A 6,969-nucleotide genomic window follows, 5' to 3' on the forward strand; every position below is an offset into this window, starting at 1 on the left:
TGAGGCATAAGAATCGCTTGAACCCAGGAGGCAGCAGAGGTTGCAGTGAGCTGAAATCACGCCACTGCACTCCAGCCTGGGCAACAGAGCAAGACGCTGTCTCCAAAAAAATAAAATAAAATAAGATTTAATTTTAAGAATCTAAGACTGTCTTCGAGGACAGCTTGTCTAATCTAAAAAACCAACAGAGAAAGTAGATGTGAAATAGAAGCAGATTATTAAAAACAAAACAAACACAAAAAAGGGAAAGTATGTGACTGATGCTACTGGTACATAAAACTCAGTACTTATCCATCACCTCCTTTCTCAAGTGCTTAAACATTTAACATAGTAATGTTTTTTTACCTTGTCTACATATTTTTTAAAGGCAGCTTTTTGGCCAGGCGCGGTGGCTCACGCCTGTAATCCCAGCATCTTGGGAAGCCAAGGTGTGTGGATCACTTGAGGTCAGGAGTTCAAGACAAGCCTGGCCAACATGGTGAAACCCCATCTCTGCTAAAAATACAAAAATTAGCCGAGTGTGGTGGTGGGTGCCTATAGTCCCAGCCACTCGGGAGACTGAGGAAGGAGAATCACTTGAACCCAGGAGGTCGCAGTGAGCCCAGGTCGCGCCACTGCATTCCAGCCTGGGTGACAGAGCGAGACTCTGTCTCAAAATAAATAAATAAAATAAATAAATAAATAAATAAAGCAGCTTTTCTATCCTTGAGATCTTTGCAAAGCAGCAGTTTGCTTCTACCTGCACAGGAACTACTAAAAATGTACTTCCTAGCAATACTAAATTATGTCCTTTCTTGCACAGTTGCTCAAGTGTGATACATTGGGACTGTGTGAAGTGAGGTTTCTTAAGCTGGTGCAAGCAAATAACTTCCTTGAGTATCTCTAGGGAAGGAAGAGGCAGAGATGGGACAAGTGAAACAGAGTGAACATTATGCAATTCAGTGCTATTTCTTATTTGAAGAAAAGTCCCCAGCTGAATTTGAGGAAAAACATATTTAAGAAATGGATAATAACAATGTGAAAAAAATATTGGCCTCAGAAATAGTCAGAGTAATAAATATTAAAACAAGATACCATTTTAGTCTCTCAAATTGAAAAACAATTTTAAGTAATAATGTCCAGCATTAACTGGGATTCAGGGAAATAGGAGTGTTCACGTGGGCATGCAAATTGAACATGCATTTCACATGGGTGAAAATGCAAATTGGCAACATCTTCCCAGAGAGCAATTGAGCAGTACATCTCAATAGCCTCAAAAACATTCCTTCTCTTCATTTCTCAGGAAATGAAGATAAATAATTAAGGTGTGAAAAAGTATTATACATGAGTAAAGTAATGGCCACAATGTTTACTTTAAAAAATGATTAAAATGGTATATATACCATACACATATTTTCTTTCTTTCTTTCTTTCTTTCTTTCTTTCTTTCTTTCTTTCTTTCTTTCTTTTTTTTCTTTTTCTTTCTTTTTCTTTCTTTTCTTCTTTCTTTTTCTTTCTTTTCTTCTTTCTTTCTTCTTTCTTTCTCTTCCTTCCTTCCTTCCTTTCTTTCTTTTTTTTTTTGACAGAGTCTCACTCCGTGCAGTCACACAGTCTCGGCTCACTGCAACCCCTGCCGCCTGGGTTCAAGCAACTCTCCTGCTTCAGCCTCCCAGGTAGCTAAAACTACAGGCATGTACCACCACACCTGGCGAATTTTTGCATTTTCAGTAGAGATGGGGATTCACCATGCTGGCCAGGCTGGTCTGGAACTGCTGGCCTCAAATGATCCACCTGCCTCAGCCTCCCAAAGTGCTGGGATTACAGGCATGAACCACCACTCCTGGCCAACTATTTTAAAACAAATGTTTCAAGGCCGGGTGCGGTGGCTCACGCCTGTAATCCCAACACTTTGGGAGGCTGAGGCAGGTGGATCATCTGAGGTCGGGAGTTCGAGACCAGTCTGGTCAACATGGCAAAACCCTTTCTCTACTAAAAATACAAAAATTAGCTGGGTGTGGTGGTGCGCACCTGTAGTCCCAGCTACTTGGGAAGCTGAGGCAGGAGAATCACTTGAACCCAGGAGGCGGAGGTTGCAGTGAGCCAAGATCGCATCACTGCACTCTAGCCTGAGTAACAGAGGGAGACTCTGTCTCAAAACAAAAAATAATGTTTCAAAGGAAAGCATCCATGATATCAATCAAGGAAAAACATTATTTCCTCTAGGTGGTAGAACTCTATGAAATTTTTTATTTACTTCTAATATTTTTTGTATTTTCCAAACTTTCTACAATAAATGTATATTATTTTTCTAATTTTTAAATAGGGTGAATATGGAGAGGGTATTTTTTAAATGTTTGTGGAAGAAACAAAGCAATACATTCAGGTGGCAAAACTGGTGTTCTCTCTCTTAAGAGTATTACACGACCAACCAAAGCAACCCCTAAGTTTTAACGATACCAAATAGGCCAACTATAACTTAACTCAGCTAATAGATGAGAAAAAGACAGAAGCTGATGTGCAAGATAAGACAAGGTATTAACCATCTTAGCTGATAAGCTTTCCTAATAATCTGTAAATAGCTCCCTATCTTTTTTTTAAGATAATTAAATTGTTTATTGATTACACATGATAATGGATGATACACAAGCTTCATTCCCATCTATAATTTTATCTGGTACCATTATTCAATTTAGATATATTGCATAGAATGTGCCAACAATCATTTTTATAACCAATAATTCCATGATTTTGCTTGGGTAGTCCCTTTCAATGGTGAACTTCAGGTCATAACAGTAACTATCAGTTCAATTACACCAAGGTTTCTGAAGAGAATGGCTTCTCCACCCAAGCAGGTTGTATATAAATTCCAAATAGAACCTGGCATCACTCTGAAGGAATTCTAACTTCACACTGTTGGGGAAATTTACCAAGATGGCTTCAGAGTAGACTAACTTTACACAGCACATTAAAAAAAAAGACATTTATTCAGCGTCATGATCAGACTATTACATTTAGCAATTTTTTGCATGGGTGCAAAAAAAAATCTACATTAAAACGCTTTATTGGAATGCTTTACACTTTCCATAGAACAGAAACTAAAATAACCTGTTATACAATTAGTAACAAATACAGTCCTCGAGTTTTTTGCCCATACACACGAGTATTTGTATAAAACATGTCTTCTTTGTGGCAGCTAGGCCCTGCCACCACTGTGCTTGGCTGAGTTCATGAATCTGTTGTAACCTGTAGCTTCTCTGTCACTTCTCTGGCTCTCCTCTCCTGCTAAGCTTTGTTTCCTAATTAACATCTTCTGCCACTGCCATAGCTACTGCTGCTACTGGAACCGCCATAGCTACTTTGGTTTGGTGGTTTGGCAAAGTATTGGCCTCCATCACCCTAGGGGCCAGAGCTTCTGCTCCAAAGTTTCCTCCCTTCATGGGTCCAAAATTTGAAGACTGATTGTTGTAATTGCCAAAATCATTGTAACTTCCACCACCTCCAAAATTGCTTCCACTACCACTGCCAAAGTCACCTCTGCCTCCCTTGTTACAGCTGTCAAAGCTGCCACTCCCACCATAGCCACTGTCCTGGTTTCCACAACCCCGTCCACCATTTCCATAGCCTCTGCTTCCTCCAGAGTAACCAAGGCCACCTCCTGGATAACCACCATCACTACCAAATCCATTATAGCCATCCCCACTGCCACCATATCCACCACCACCATGGCTGCCACCAAAGCCACCATGACCACTGAAGTTTCCTCCACAATCAAAGTTGTCATTCCCACCGAAACCACCTCCACAACCACTTCGACCTCTTTGGCTGGATGAAGCACTAGCCATCTCTTGCTTTGACAGGGCTTTCCTAACTTCACAGTTGTGGCCATTCACAGTATGGTATTTCGGAATGACAATCTTATCCACGGAGTCAGGGTCGTCGAAGGTTACAAAGGCAAAGCCCCTTTTCTTGCCACTGCCTCAGTCATGATTTCAATCACTTCCATTTTTCCAAACTGTTCAAAGTAATCTCTTACGTGATGTTCTTCAGTGTCTTCTTTAATGCCGCCAACAAATATCTTTTTCACAGTTAAGTGGGCACCTGGTCTTTGAGAATCTTCTCTTGAGACAGTTCTCTTGGGTTCCACAACTCGTCCATCCACCTTGTGTGGCCTTGCATTCGTGGCTGCATCCACCTCATCCACAGTGGCATATGTGACAAACCTACAGCCCCCGGAGTGCTTGGTGTTTGGATCTCTCATTACCACACAGTCTGTGAGCATTCCCCATCGCTCAAAATGGCTCCTCAGGCTCTCATCGGTTGTTTCAAAGCTCAAACCTCCAATGAAGAGCTTCCTCAGCTGTTTGGGCTCTTTAAGAGACTCTGACTTAGACATGACGGCAGGGAGAAGAGAGACTTTAACGATGCTTCTTTGGCAGCGTACATGGGCAGAAAGGCAATAGCTCCCTATCTTTAAGGTCCTCTTGTCTACTAGTCCGCTAATACAGATCCCTGGTTATGACCTTATAATTTCCTCTGACTTTAGAAATGAAATGTGCTATTAACATATCCCAGGTATGTCCTTCCAAAATTACTTTTTTTTTTTTTTTGAGATGGGGTCTTTCTCTGTCAACCAGGCTGGAGTGCAGTGGTGCCATCACAGCTCACTGCAGCCTCAACCTCCTGAGCTCAAGTGATCCTCCCTTCTCAGCCTCCCATGTAGCTGGAACCAAAGGCGTGCATCACCATGCCCGGATAATTTTTTAATATTCTGTAGAGACAAGGTATTCCTATGTTGCTCAGATTGGTCTCGAACTCTTGGGCTCAAGCAATCCTCCTGCCTCAGCCTTCCAAAGTGCTGGGATTACAGGCATGAGCCACTGTGCCTCACCCAAAATTACTTTTTTTTTTAACTTCTATTTTAGGTTCAGAGGTACATGTGCAGTTTTGTTATAGAGGTAAACTACATGTCACAGGGGTTTGGTGTACAGATTATTTCATCACCCACGTAATAAGCATAGTACCCATTAGATAGTTTTTTGATCCTCTCTCTCCACCCTTTCTCCACTCTCAAGTAGGCCCCAATGTGTGTTATTCCCTTCTTTGTGTGCATATTTACTCAATGTTTAGCTATCATTTATAAATGAGAACATGTGATATTTGGTTTTCTGTTTCTACATTAGTTTGCTTAGGATAATGGCCTCCAGCTCCATCCATCTTGCTGCAAAGGACATGATCTTGTTATTTTTTATGGCTGCATAGTATTCCATGGTATATACGTACCACATTTTCTTTATCCAGTCTACCATTGATGGGCATTTAGGTGGATTCCATGTCTTTGCAATTTTGAATAGTGCTGCAATGAACACACAAGTGCATGTGTCTTTGTTGTAGAATGATTTATATTCCTTTGGGTATATACTCAGTAATGGGATTGCTAGGTCAAACGGTAACCTGTTTTCAGTTCTTTCAGGAATTACCACACTGCTTTCCACAACGGCTGAACTAATTTACATTTCCACCAGCACTGTATAAGTGCTCCCTTTTCCCTGCAACCTCACCAGCATCTGTTATTTTTTGACTTTTTAACAATAGCCATTCTGACTGGCGTGAGATGGTGTGTCATTGTGGTTGGATTTGCATTTCTCTAATGATCGGTGACGTTGAGCATTTTTTCATATGCTTGTTGGCTGTGTGTGTGTCTTCTTTTGAAAAGTGTTTCTTTATGTCCTTTGCCCACTTTTTTTTTGAGACTTTGCGCACTTTGTTATGGGATAATTTGTTTTTTGTTGTTGTTGTTGTTGTTAATTTGTTTAGGTTCCTTATAGATGCTAGATATTAGACCTTTGTCAGATGTGTAGTTTGCAAATATTTTCTCCCATTCTGTAGGTTGTTTGTTTACTCTCTTGATAGTTGCTTTTACTGTGCAGAAGCTCTTTAGTTTAATTAGATCCCATTCATCAATTTTCATTTTTGTTGCATTTGCTTTTGGTGTCTTAATCATGAAATCTTTGCCAGGGCCTATGTCCTGAATGGTATTGCCTAGGTTGTCTTCCAGGATGGTTGTCTTCCATGGTGTTTATAGTTTGGGGTTTTACATTTAAGTCTTTAATCCACTTTGAGTTGGTTTTTGCATATGGTGTAAGGAAAGAGTCCAGTTTCAATCTTCTTCATAGCCGGTTATCACAGCACCACCTATTGAACAGGGAGTCCTTTCCCCACTGCTTTTTTTTTTTATTTATTTATTTTTTAATTTTTTGTTTTTTTATTATACTTTAGGGTTTTAGGGTACATGTGCACAATGTGCAGGTTTGTTACATATGTATCCATGTGCCATGTTGAATCATTAGTTAGGTGTATCTTCAAATTGTCCTCCCCTCCAAACCACAAATCCGGCGAGGATGCCCCTTCCCATGCCGACCTATGAGTGAGAACATGCGGTGTTTGGTTTTTTGTCCTTGCGATAGTTTACTGAGAATGATGTTTTCCAGTTTCATCCATGTCCCTACAAAGGACACGAACTCATCATTTTTTATGGCTGCATAGTATTCCATGGTGTATATGTGCCACATTTTCTTAATCCAGTCTGTCGTTGTTGGACATTTGGGTTGGTTCCAACTCTTTGCTATTGTGAATAGTGCTGCAATAAACATACGTGTGCATGTGTCTTTATAGCAGCATGATTTATACTCCTTTGGGTATATACCCAGTAATGGGATGGCTGGGTCAAATGGTATTTCTAGTTCGAGATCCCTGAGGAATCGCCACACTGACTTCCACAATGGTTGAACTAGTTTACAGTCCCACCAACAGTGTAAAAGTGTTCCTATTTCTCCACATCCTCTCCAGCACCTGTTGTTTCCTGATTTTTTAATGATGGCCATTCTAACTGGTGTGAGATGGTATCTCACTGTGGTTTTGATTTGCATTTCTCTGATGGCCAGTGATGATGAGCATTTCTTCATGTGTTTTCTGGCTGCATAAATGTCTTCT

At 40.6% G+C, this 6,969-nt stretch overlaps 1 pseudogene; it reads right to left on the reverse strand.

The window, feature by feature from the left end:
* Window positions 1-3,375: 3,375 nt before the first annotated feature.
* On the reverse strand, window positions 3,376-4,397 carry LOC116465031 (heterogeneous nuclear ribonucleoprotein A1-like; annotated as a pseudogene).
* Window positions 4,398-6,969: the final 2,572 nt, after the last annotated feature.

This window comes from Hylobates moloch, unplaced genomic scaffold (genome assembly GCF_009828535.3).
Source record: "Hylobates moloch isolate HMO894 unplaced genomic scaffold, HMol_V3 SCAFFOLD_2692, whole genome shotgun sequence".
Lineage (NCBI taxonomy): Eukaryota > Metazoa > Chordata > Mammalia > Primates > Hylobatidae > Hylobates > Hylobates moloch.